Genomic DNA, 13,879 nt, shown 5'->3' with positions numbered 1-13,879 from the left:
CTAAGACGATGGTGCAGACAACAAGGATTTGGATTCCTGGACCACGGTGTGAATTACTGGTATGATGGACTCCTCGCCAGAGACGGACTACACCTCAACAAACCTGGGAAACACACATTCGCCAGAAGACTCGCTACACTCATCAGGAGGGCGTTAAACTAGAAGAAGAGGGGACGGGAAGAAAAACATTAGACTCGAACAAAGAAGACCCAGGAAAACATAGTCAGAAGGGAGGTAAGAACATTTCTAAAACAATCCACAGTGAGGAGATTGGAACAAAACAAAATCCTCTAAACTGCATGCTCGCAAACGCCAGAAGCCTGACAAACAAGATGGAAGAACTAGAAGCAGAAATATCTACAGGTAACTTTGACATAGTGGGAATAACCGAGACATGGTTAGATGAAAGCTATGACTGGGCAGTTAACTTACAGGGTTACAGTCTGTTTAGAAAGGATCGTAAAAATCGGAGATGAGGAGGGGTTTGTCTCTATGTAAAGTCTTGTCTAAAGTCCACTTTAAGGGAGGATATTAGCGAAGGGAATGAGGATGTCGAGTCCATATGGGTTGAAATTCATGGAGGGAAAAATGGTAACAAAATTCTCATTGGGGTCTGTTACAAACCCCCAAATATAACAGAAAGCATGGAAAGTCTACTTCTAAAGCAGATAGATGAAGCTGCAACCCATAATGAGGTCCTGGTTATGGGGGACTTTAACTACCCGGATATTAACTGGGAAACAGAAACCTGTGAAACCCATAAAGGCAACAGGTTTCTGCTAATAACCAAGAAAAATTATCTTTCACAATTGGTGCAGAATCCAACCAGAGGAGCAGCACTTTTAGACCTAATACTATCTAATAGACCTGACAGAATAACAAATCTGCAGGTGGTTGGGCATCTAGGAAATAGCGACCACAATATTGTACAGTTTCACCTGTCTTTCACTATGGGGACTTGTCAGGGAGTCACAAAAACATTGAACTTTAGGAAGGCAAAGTTTGAACAGCTTAGAGATGCCCTTAATCTGGTAGACTGGGACAATATCCTCAGAAATGAGAATACAGATAATAAATGGGAAATGTTTAAGAACATCCTAAATAGGCAGTGTAAGCGGTTTATACCTTGTGGGAATAAAAGGACTAGAAATAGGAAAAACCCAATGTGGCTAAACAAAGAAGTAAGACAGGCAATTAACAGTAAAAAGAAAGCATTTGCACTACTAAAGCAGGATGGCACCATTGAAGCTCTAAAAAACTATAGGGAGAAAAATACTTTATCTAAAAAACTAATTAAAGCTGCCAAAAAGGAAACAGAGAAGCACATTGCTAAGGAGAGTAAAACTAATCCCAAACTGTTCAACTATATCAATAGTAAAAGAATAAAACTGAAAATGTAGGCCCCTTAAAAAATAGTGAGGAAAGAATGGTTGTAGATGACGAGGAAAAAGCTAACATATTAAACACCTTCTTCTCCACGGTATTCACGGTGGAAAATGAAATGCTAGGTGAAATCCCAAGAAACAATGAAAACCCTATATTAAGGGTCACCAATCTAACCCAAGAAGAGGTGCGAAACCGGCTAAATAAGATTAAAATAGATAAATCTCCGGGTCCGGATGGCATACACCCACGAGTACTAAGAGAACTAAGTAATGTAATAGATAAACCATTATTTCTTATTTTTAGTGACTCTATAGCGACAGGGTCTGTTCCGCAGGACTGGCGCATAGCAAATGTGGTGCCAATATTCAAAAAGGGCTCTAAAAGTGAACCTGGAAATTATAGGCCAGTAAGTCTAACCTCTATTGTTGGTAAAATATTTGAAGGGTTTCTGAGGGATGTTATTCTGGATTATCTCAATGAGAATAACTGTTTAACTCCATATCAGCATGGTTTTATGAGAAATCGCTCCTGTCAAACCAATCTAATCAGTTTTTATGAAGAGGTAAGCTATAGACTGGACCACGGTGAGTCATTGGACGTGGTATATCTCGATTTTTCCAAAGCGTTTGATACCGTGCCGCACAAGAGGTTGGTACACAAAATGAGAATGCTTGGTCTGGGGGAAAATGTGTGTAAATGGGTTAGTAACTGGCTTAGTGATAGAAAGCAGAGGGTGGTTATAAATGGTATAGTCTCTAAATGGGTCGCTGTGACCAGTGGGGTACCGCAGGGGTCAGTATTGGGACCTGTTCTCTTCAACATATTCATTAATGATCTGGTAGAAGGTTTACACAGTAAAATATCGATATTTGCAGATGATACAAAACTATGTAAAGCAGTTAATACAAGAGAAGATAGTATTCTGCTACAGATGGATCTGGATAAGTTGGAAACTTGGGCTGAAAGGTGGCAGATGAGGTTTAACAATGATAAATGTAAGGTTATACACATGGGAAGAGGGAATCAATATCACCATTACACACTGAACGGGAAACCACTGGGTAAATCTGACAGGGAGAAGGACTTGGGGATCCTAGTTAATGATAAACTTACCTGGAGCAGCCAGTGCCAGGCAGCAGCTGCCAAGGCAAACAGGATCATGGGGTGCATTAAAAGAGGTCTGGATACACATGATGAGAGCATTATACTGCCTCTGTACAAATCCCTAGTTAGACCGCACATGGAGTACTGTGTCCAGTTTTGGGCACCGGTGCTCAGGAAGGATATAATGGAACTAGAGAGAGTACAAAGGAGGGCAACAAAATTAATAAAGGGGATGGGAGAACTACAATACCCAGATAGATTAGCGAAATTAGGATTATTTAGTCTAGAAAAAAGACGACTGAGGGGCGATCTAATAACCATGTATAAGTATATAAGGGGACAATACAAATATCTCGCTGAGGATCTGTTTATACCAAGGAAGGTGACGGGCACAAGGGGGCATTCTTTGCGTCTGGAGGAGAGAAGGTTTTTCCACCAACATAGAAGAGGATTCTTTACTGTTAGGGCAGTGAGAATCTGGAATTGCTTGCCTGAGGAGGTGGTGATGGCGAACTCAGTCGAGGGGTTCAAGAGAGGCCTGGATGTCTTCCTGGAGCAGAACAATATTGTATCATACAATTATTAGGTTCTGTAGAAGGACGTAGATCTGGGTATTTATTATGATGGAATATAGGCTGAACTGGATGGACAAATGTCTTTTTTCGGCCTTACTAACTATGTTACTATGTTACTATACAATATGGACCACTTTGTGGCCATTATACAGTATGGAGATCTTTGTGGCCATTATATAGTATTTAGTATCATGTGTGGCCATTATACAGTATGGAGCACTGTGGGACTTGTCATGATATGTACTTTTGCCCTGTATTTGAATAATATGCCATTTGATGTATGTAACTGTTCTCTGGTTTCGATTAGCTGTAATTTATGTATTTTCTTGTGCTGGGAGTTCACCTGTACCAATATGTCTCCTTCCCCCAATACTTGCAGCCCTAAGCTCTAATGTAATTAAGCTTTGTCAACATCACTAGTGGAGGAATAGCCATTCTTCCTCACAGCAGGTGGCTAGTCAAATGTACATACTACATAGACTACGTGGAGCCCACCAGTCTAGAATCTTCTGGTGGACCCAACCATTGAATAGAAGGTGTGACCCCTACCCCCCTTCATGGGCGGATCCCAGGAGCTCAGACAATCCATTCTTATTTTGAGATCAGATGTGAGTTGATCCTTGAAGGAGAAAGAGTGGGGATTCTTAGCTGAGGCAAGACCCCACGCCCATCTGGGACTGCGGAAGCGAAGGGGACGAGACTTGAGCTGAGGACATATCTCGTTGTTCGTGAGATTGTTTTGGGATCCATTGGACTAATTGTGGACTATTGCTTTGTTACCTGGCACAAGGATTATCGGGAGGTGCCCCCGAACCTGTTCCGTTGGACTAATTGTGGACTCTGTAGATCTACCTGCATGTGTTGTTCCAGCGTTCTTGATAATAAATCTGTGGAATCATCCCTTGGCCTGTTGTCCCTTCTTGCTCTGCCGTACACCCCGTCACAAACTGGTTGGCAGCAGAGGGACCAGAGCAGAAGGAATGGAGGACAAAGGCCCATCAACATCGGGAACCAGCACCGCAGAGTTCAAGAACTGGACTGCGGTGAACCTACAAAGGCCCGTGAACTGGGAGTCAGCTACAAGGGACTCTCCAAGGAGCAGCTTATTGAGGCTTTGGAAGGAGTTCACTTGCAAGATGACGCTGAGGAAGGATCCTCACAGCAAATAGAGGAAAGACTGCAGCCGGAGGTAAATACCCAAAAAAGTCAGTGGGTTGTGTGGTACGTGGAGGAGTTGGCATTGCTGGGAGAAGAGGCCACCATAGACTATAAAAAAGAGGCCATTCACCGAGCTCAGGAGAGGGAGAGGGAGGCCATTCACAGAGCCGAGGAGAGGGAGGCCATTCACAGAGCCGAGGAGAGGGAGGCCATTCACAGAGCCGAGGAGAGGGAGGCCATTCACAGAGCCGAGGAGAGGGAGGCCATTCAAAGAGCCGAGGACAGAGCTCAGGAGATGGCATTGCTGGAGAGGCAGATCGCTTTGGAAGCAGCTAGAAGCTCCAGACAGACTCTAACCCCAGCACCCACCATGAGGGAACTCCCCAGAGTGTCCCGCAAAGACTTCAAGCCCTTTAATGAGGCTGCAGGCGACATTGAGGGCTTCTTCCAGGACTTTGGGCATCAGTGTCGATTAATGGAAGTCCCAGAAAGGGACCGAGTCCGACATCTGTTGGGGCTCTTAGAGGGTGGAGCTGCCGCAGCCTATAGAGCTATGGACCCTCAGGGGAACTGTGAGTATGCGGATATTAAACAGACTATTCTAGAACATTATGCTGTTACCCCAGACACTTACAGGACTCAGTTCCGTACTTTAGCCTGCGATGAGGAAGTGTCTTTCAAGATGTATGCCCACAGACTCAAACAAATATGTCATCACTGGCTGGAGGCAGAGGAGGCCTTAACCTGGGAGACCTTCCTCCAGGTTATCCTAAAAGAGCAGTTTTACTTCAAGTGCCCTGCTGAGATCCGGGAATGGGTGCGTGAGAGGAGACCAGCCACTGTCGAGGAAGCTGCAGCTCTAGCTGATGAGGCTCTCACCATCAAGCCTCAGTGGAAAAAAACTACTATTCAGTGAGAAAAAAACTACCAGCCCCCCAACGCTGGCGGCCCCTGGTCCTTCGGCCTCCAATATTTACCATCCCACTAGACCATCAACTCATGGTGACCTTCGCTTGACTGTGCCCCGCAATACTCCTGCTCCACCTTTGGGAATACGACGTGGAGGAAGAATCCCAGAGTGTAGATATTATGGATGTGGGCAGCCTGGGCATCTGCAATTCCAATGTCCAGGTGTTCGGAGGCAGAACAGCTACAGACCGCCTTTGCCTGTTCATTATCTACAGACCCCCTCACCAGGAGAAGAGCTGGATTCAGTCCCTGATGACTTGCCAAGTGACTCTGATATCCTGGCTCCCCTACCAGGAGTCTATGGGGTGCGAGCCCCAGCCACCTGTTCTTCTGATCTTCATCACAAACATCTACAGGAGGTTGTGCTGGATGGCCAAAAAGTTGTTGGCTTCCGTGACACTGGGGCTTTCCTCACCATAGCCGATCCCCGAGTAATTCAACCAGAAGCAATTCAAAAGGGACCAGGAATTGCCATTGAATTGGCTGGAGGCACCCAGAGATATATTCCAAGAGCCAGTGTGACCCTGGATTATGGCTTTGGGGTTAAACAATGCATGGTCGGTGTGATGAGCGGCCTCCCTGCAGATGTTCTTCTAGGAAATGATGTGGGAAATCTTCATTGCAACTTTGTCGGTGCGGTAACCAGAAGTCAAGCCAAGAGAGCAGCGGATGTGGACGTGTACAACCCATCCATGGAAATGAGGCCACCAGAACTGCCGTCACAGCCGGTGAGTGATTCTTCTTGTGGGGATAATATGAATATTACTTGGGATAAAGTTCAGTTTAGACAAGAGGTAGAGACTGACCCCACCCTTGCTAGTTTTAGAGCTCGGGCTGAGAAAGGGCAGCTAGGGGAGAACGAGGAAAGAATTATCAGAGAAAATGGACTTCTATATCGGGTTACCAATGCTGACACCCTAGATAAGCCCTGGACTTATAGCAAACAGCTGATTGTTCCTCAGAAGTACAGAATTCCCCTATTACACCTTGCTCATGACATTCCTACAGCCGGCCATCAAGGCAAAACTCGCACGGAGAGACGATTGACTCAAACTTTCTATTGGCCGGGGATTTCCCAAGCTGTAGCGCATTTCTGCCGAACTTGTGACATATGTCAGCATAGAGGGCGACCCGGAGATCACCCAAAGGCACCCCTGCAACCGCTGCCTATAATAGAAGAACCCTTTCAAAGAGTAGCTGTCGATATCATTGGACCTCTGGCTAAACCAAGTAAATCTGGAAAGCAGTACATTCTCACTGTAGTGGACTATGCCACCCGATATCCAGAAGCTGTGGCATTGTCAAGTATTTCCGCAGCCAAGGTGGCCGAGGCCTTGGTTACCATTTTTACCAGAGTAGGATTCCCCAGTGAGATCTTGTCAGACCAAGGCTCCCAGTTCATGTCAGAGCTGGTCCAGTGCATGTGGCGCACTTGTGGAGTACGAGCAATCTGAACGACCCCGTATCATCCCCAAACAAATGGACTTTGTGAATGATTCAATGGCACTCTGAAGAATATGCTAAGGGCCTTCACTGACAGAGATTCAGACTGGGAGAAGTACCTACTCCATCTCTTGTTTGCCTATCGGGAAGTTCCCCAGGAGTCCACTGGGTTTTCCCCCTTTGAACTACTCTATGGAAGAAAGGTCCGAGGGCCCTTAACCCTGCTCAAAGAATACTGGGAGGGGCAAGTTGAGGATACAGGAGCCCCTGTTGTCCCTTATGTCCTATAGCTGCGAGAAACCCTGGCTCAACTTGCTAGTTTTGCCCAGAGTAATGTGCGGATGGCTCAAACCAGACAGAAGTCATGGTATGACCGTAAAGCACGCTATCGGGAATTTGTAGAAGGACAACAGGTCTTAATGATTGTTCCCCATCGGCAGAATAAACTGCAAACCACATGGGAGGGTCCCTTCCGGGTTCTCAGAAAACTAAATGACACCAATTATCTTCTTGCTTTAGATGATCAGGGGCTAAGACAAAAGACTGTCCATGTGAATATGATTAAGGAGTACCATGACCGGAACATTCCAGTGATAGCAAGCTGTCGGCTGGCTTCAGAAGATGGTCAAGAGGATGAGGACTCCCTACCTGATCTCTTGGAAGCAGAGAGAGCCCCATCCACTGTGGAACAGGTTCCACTGGGAGATCACCTGGATTCCTTACAGAAAAAACAGATGCTGGGAGTGCTTCAACAGAGATGGGCTGCTTTCTCATCCCAACCAGGTCGAACCACCGTCACCCAACATCATGTGGACACTCAGGGTATCCGTCCCATACAACAGGCTCCTTACCGGGTACCTGAATCAGTTCGACACATCATGCAGCACGAACTGGAGGAGATGTTACAGCTTGGAGTAATTGTGTGGACTATCGACGACTAAACGACCATACCGTCAGTGATCCTTACCCAATGCCCCGTATTGACGAACTTCTAGACCGCCTGGCTGGGTCCCGATATGTCACTACCTTGGATCTCAGTAAGGGATACTGGCAAATCCCTCTGACGGAGGAAGGGAGAGAACGGTCCGCTTTTATAACCCCATTTGGTCTGTATGAATTTCTAAACATGCCCTTTGGAATGAAGACTGCCCCTGCAACCTTCCAGAGAATGGTGGACCAAATCCTCCGGGGATGTGGTGACTTTGCTTGTGCCTACTTGGATGATATCGCCATCTTCAGCCAGACGTGGGAGGAACATCTGAAACAAGTAGCCGTTATTCTTGACCTGCTTCTTGCAGCAGGCCTAACCATTCGACCAGATAAATGTCAATTGGGGATGAGTGAAGTCCAGTACCTAGGACATAGAGTGGGAGGAGGGAAGCTCCGTCCTGAGCCTGCCAAAATCCAGGCTATTAGAGACTGGCCTGTACCCCAAACTAAGAAACAAGTTATGGCTTTTTTGGGCACTGCCAGTTATTACCGAAAATTTGTTTCTCATTTCAGCACTGTGGCCAAGCCTCTTACCGACCTGACCAAGAAAATGATGCCCCGGCTGGTGATCTGGACTCCAGCCTGTGATGAGGCTTTTAACCGGCTGAAGGACGCTCTGGTCTGCGACCCTGTTCTGGCTGCTCCAGACTACAAGAGGAGATTCATTGTGCAGACGGACGCCTCTGCTTATGGACTGGGAGCTGTACTCAGCCAGGTGAATGCAGCTGGGGACGAGCACCCCGTTGCCTACCTCAGCCGGAAATTGCTGGACTGAGAAGTGGCCTATGCAACTGTTGAAAAAGAATGTCTGGCTGTAGTGTGGGCCCTCAGGAAACTAAGACCGTATCTGTATGGATGAGAATTCACTGTGGTTACTGATCACAATCCCCTCATCTGGCTGAACAAAGTCCCTGGGGACAATGGACGCTTCCTACGATGGAGCCTGGCTCTGCAGCCCTATAACTTTACCATACAGTATAGAAGAGGCAGCCAACACGAAAATGCAGATGGACTGTCCAGGCAAGAGGAGCCCTGAGTCCGGTCAGCCATGCCTGTGTGTACTTAACCAGTGACCTGTAGAGGTCCCTAGTTCGTACACAAATTGGGAGGGGAAGGGATTGTCATGATATGTACTTTTGCCCTGCCCTGTATTTGAATAATATGCCATTTGATGTATGTAACTGTTCTCTGGTTTCTATTAGCTGTAATTTATGTATTTTCTTGTGCTGGGAGTTCACCTGTAACAATGTCTCCTTCCCCCAATACTTGCAGCCCTAAGCTATAATGTAATTAAGCTTTGTCAACATCACTAGTGGAGGAATAGCCATTCTTCCTCACAGCAGGTGGCTAGTCAAATGTACATACTACATAGACTACGTGGAGCCCACCAGTCTAGAATCTTCTGGTGGACCCAACCATTGAATGGAAGGTGTGACCCCTACCCCCCTTCATGGGCGGATCCCAGGAGCTCAGACAATCCATTCTTATTTTGAGATCAGATGTGAGTTGATCCTTGAAGGAGAAAGAGTGGGGATTCTTAGCTGAGGCAAGACCCCACGCCCATCTGGGACTGCGGAAGCGAACGGGGCGAGACTTGAGCTGAGGACATATCTCGTTGTTCATGAGATTGTTTTGGGATCCATTGGACTAATTGTGGACTATTGCTTTGTTACCTGGCACAAGGATTATTGGGAGGTGCCCCCGAACCTGTTCCGTTGGACTAATTGTGGATTCTGTAGATCTACCTGCATGTGTTGTTCCAGCGTTCTTGATAATAAATCTGTGGAATCATCCCTTGGCCTGTTGTCCCTTCTTGCTCTGCCGTACACCCCGTCACAGGGCTATTATACAGTATTGAGCATCATGTGGAGTCATTATACAGTATGGAGCACTGTGTGGCCATTATACAGTATGGAGCACTGTGTGGCCATTATACAGTATTGGGCATCATGTGTGGCCATTGTACAGTATTTAGTATCATGTGTGGCCACTATACAGTATTGAGCATCATGTGTGGCCATTATATAGTATGGAGCACTGTGTGGCCATTATACAGTATGGAGCATCATTTGAGACCATTATACAGTATGGAGCACTGTGTGGCCATTATACAGTATTGAGCATCATGTGTGACAATTATACAGTATGGAGCACTGTGTGGCAATTATACAGTATGGAGCATCATGTGTGGCCATTATATAGTATGGAGCATCATGTGTGGTCATTATACAGTATGGAGCACTGTGGGGCCATTATACAGTATTGAGCATCATGTGTGACAATTATACAGTATGGAGCTTCATGTGTGGTCATTATATAGTATGGAGCACTGTGGGGCCATTATATAGTATAAAGCACTGTGGGGCCATTATAAAGTATTGAGCACTGTGTGGCCATTACACAGCATGGAGCATCATGTGTGGCCATTATATAGTATGGAGCACTGTGGGGAAATTATACAGTATAGAGCACTGTGGGGCCATTACACAGCATGGAGCATCATGTGGGGCCATTATACAGTATGCAGCACTGTGGCCGCTACCTTTGTCCCTCTTTGCCAACTTCAAAAGTTGGGAGGTATGATGGACCCCAAAGTATCTGGAACTGGCTGGACCACAGACTCGGAGGGCACAGCACCTGGCAGGGACTGCATTTAAGAACTGTGAGTAAAAGTGTGGAAACTTCATTCTGCCGTGTCCTCTGAATTATTACTGCGTCACCTGCCCTGCATCACAACATTCACCATCATTAATGTTAACTCTTTAACTGCCCTGGGGCCCAGCTCTACCCGTGGAGATCTGAAACAGCTCTGCTACATCACCATCTGCACCGGTGGACCTGAACCGCAGCGTCGGCCATTTTCCTATTGTCGAGCACCACAGGTGGCGTCACAAACTAATCCCTGATAAACTGTATTTTCCCCTTCACATCACTTTTTTATTGGACACCCAGGGCCATGGACTGGGTCACTGCTGCTGTGACCACCCCTTTAAGAACCGTCGGACCCAGCCCGAGTACCCCACAACCCTGGCGGGTGCTCCAGAAGTAGTACGTCGAGTCTGGAGCTTCCACTGCGAGACTCACCACAACGTACGTCTCAGTATGTTCATGAACTTCCTGATCCAAACTATGACCCTGACCGGTACCGAAACGAGAACACGACGTCTCCGGTGAAGTGAGTGAGAGTCATCACGAGGCTCAGGACAGAAAGAAACTCGAAAACGTGAGGCAAAACACCTCTGCTAATGACTACCTTGCCCCTCACCAGGTAACGAACGTGGATCACCCTGCTGACACACCGTACGCCAGGCCGAAGCAATACGACACCGGCTGGTGCCACCCTGAGGACACTAACAGGTACGAACGCACCGCACATCACTATCAGGGCGACCCGTCACCAGTATACTCTGCTGACAACCGGTTCACCACAGAATTTGCCAAGTTCTTCACACGACGTGAACTGGTTGCCAAGGAACTCATGAAATTCACTGACCGAGCTGAAGGTTACCGAGCTTGGAAAGCTTCCTTCCAAAATGTCACCAGAGACTTGGGGCTACAACACAGGGAAGAGATAGATCCACGTTCAGGATCGCTGTGTAGAGCGTCAAACACGCAGCGTCCAGATGTAACAGCATAGTGGAGGGGAGTTCATGAAATCCTGTCTCCACTATGCGGTAAAACACGGAGGCGGCAGACCTGCGTAAACGGACATGCGGCGTATCTTTTCAGAATGCAGCATGTCTGTTTATAAAGCGGCGACGCTCCGTCATCGCGCCGTATATTTCCCATAGATAATCATTAGATGCGATAAAATCTAATGTTTAGTCACATGCGTAGAAATTGCGTACACACAGCTCACTACGCATGTTTGCCGGCTCACCTGTCCCGCCGCCGGAAGCCCCTCGTCCACTGCAGTTCTCGCGATAACTTATGTTACTGCATAGCCAGCATCAATAGTAAAAAAGTTGGTGCGGGATGGGGAGTAGGGAGGGGCCAATCAGCAACTCGGGATTTCCGTTACAGACAGAAAGACAGACAAATAGACAGACGGAAGTACCCTTAGATGATTATATAGAGAGATGGATAATCTATCTATAAATATATTTATATTCATTGCATTCAAACAGTCCCTCACTACTTTCAAGACCACACTCGCCACAGCCAAACAAACCTACTTCTCATCTCTCATATCCTCCCTGTCTCACAACCCCAAACAGTTATTCAACACCTTCAACTCTCTCCTCCGTCCCCCAGCACCTCCTCCCTCCCCACTCATCTCAGCAGAAGACTTTGCCTCATTTTTCAAGCAGAAAATTGAGAACATCAGAGACAGTTTTAGTAAACAACCCCCAGAACCCTTCCTCCCAACTACCCAGCCCGCCACCTCCAAAACCAACTTCTCCACCATTACAGAAGACAGACTCTCCACTCTACTCTCAAGATCGCATCTCACCACCTGTGCACTTGACCCACTCCCATCCCACTTCATCCCAAACCTCACCACAGTCTTCATCCCAACCCTAACCCATCTCTTCAACCTATCACTAACAACTGGCATTTTCCCCTCAAGCTTTAAACATGCCTCAATCACACCTATCCTCAAAAAGCCCTCTCTTGACCCATCCTCTGTATCTAGCTATCGCCCTATATCACTTCTCCCCTTTGCCTCAAAACTACTGGAACAACATGTCCATCTTGAACTGTCCTCCCATCTATCTTCCTGCTCCTTCTTCGACCGCTTTCAATCAGGCTTCTGATCACACCACTCCACTGAAACTGCCCTAACTAAGGTCACCAATGACCTATTAACCGCCAAGAGCAAGCGACACTACTCTATCCTCCTCCTCCTGGACCTGTCCTCTGCCTTTGAGACAGTGGACCATTCCCTGCTGCTGCAAACCCTCTCATCCCTTGGAATCACAGACTTGGCCCTATCCTGGATCTCGTCATACCTAACTGACCGTACATTCTCCCACTCACACACCACCTCCTCACCTCGCCCCCTATCTGTCGGAGTCCCGCAAGGTTCAGTACTAGGACCCCTGCTCTTCTCCATTTACACCTTTGGCCTGGGACAGCTCATAGAATCTCACGGCTTTCAGTATCATCTCTATGCTGACGACACACAGATCTACATCTCCGGACCAGATATCACCTCCTTTCTAACCAGAATTGTTGTGAATTCTGTGGCTGAATTCACTCCTGTGGTCACAAGTGGTACTGCAGCTTCTGAGCTTCCTCCCTCAGGTGTTCTGGTGAGCTCGTTAACTGCTTCATTACTTAACTCCGCCTGATGCTGCTATCCTTGCTCCTTGTCAATGTTCCAGTGTTGGATCTGAGCTTCTCCTGATTGTTCCTGTGACCTGCTGCTCTGTATAGCTAAGTGCCATTTGTTTTTTTGTTGCTTTTTTTCTGTCCAGCTTGTCTTTTGTTTTGCTGGAAGCTCTGAGACGCAAAGGGTGTACCGCCGTGCCGTTAGTTCGGCACGGTGGGGTTTTTTTGCCCCCTTTGCGTGGTTTTGCTTTAGGGTTTTTTGTAGACTGCAAAGTTCGCTTTACTGTCCTCGCTCTGTCCTAGAATATCGGGCCCCACTTTGCTGAATCTATTTCATCCCTACGTTTTGTCTTTTCATCTTACTCACAGTCATTATATGTGGGGGGCTGCCTTTTCCTTTGGGGAATTTCTCTGGGGCAAGTCAGGCCTATTTTTCTATCTTCAGGCTAGCTAGTTTCTCAGGCTGTGCCGAGTTGCCTAGGTAGTTGTTAGGCGCAATCCACAGCCGCTTTTAGTTGTGTTTAGGATAGGATCAGGTGTGCAGTCTACAGAGTTTCCACGTCTCAGAGCTCGTTCTTGTATTTTTGGGTATTTGTCAGATCACTGTGTGCGCTCTGATCGCTTAGCACACTGTGTTTCTGGATTGCCTTCATAACACCTGTCATTAGCAAACATAACAGTACAAGGAGCCCAACTAATGATTCTCAATAGAGGGAAAGAAAAAGTTCTGACATTATTTTTTTTTTTTTTTCTGCTCTGTGTTCACTTTTTTTTTTCCCCTAGACATTTGGGTGATTCTGGACACAGGTGTGGACATGGATATTCAGGGTCTGTGCTCTTCAATGGATAATCTCGTTATAAATGTACAAAAAATTCAAGATACTATTGATCAGAAATCTATGTTAGAACCAAGAATTCCTATTCCTGATTTGTTTTTTGGAGATAGAACTAAGTTTCTAAGTTTCAAAAATAATTGTAAG

The 13,879-nt window shown here is 46.7% G+C and overlaps 1 protein-coding gene across 1 annotated transcript in view; it reads right to left on the bottom strand.

Annotated features, from left to right (window-relative positions):
- The window catches only part of LOC138637958 (peptidase inhibitor 16-like), a 166,372-nt gene that overhangs the window by 51,463 nt on the left and 101,030 nt on the right, over positions 1 to 13,879 (bottom strand). The gene's annotated exons all lie outside the window — the stretch shown is intronic.

This window comes from Ranitomeya imitator, chromosome 5, assembly GCF_032444005.1.
Source record: "Ranitomeya imitator isolate aRanImi1 chromosome 5, aRanImi1.pri, whole genome shotgun sequence".
NCBI lineage: Eukaryota > Metazoa > Chordata > Amphibia > Anura > Dendrobatidae > Ranitomeya > Ranitomeya imitator.
The sequence above is the reverse complement of the archived record's forward strand: the minus strand, read 5'-3'. Positions and strand labels throughout refer to the sequence as shown.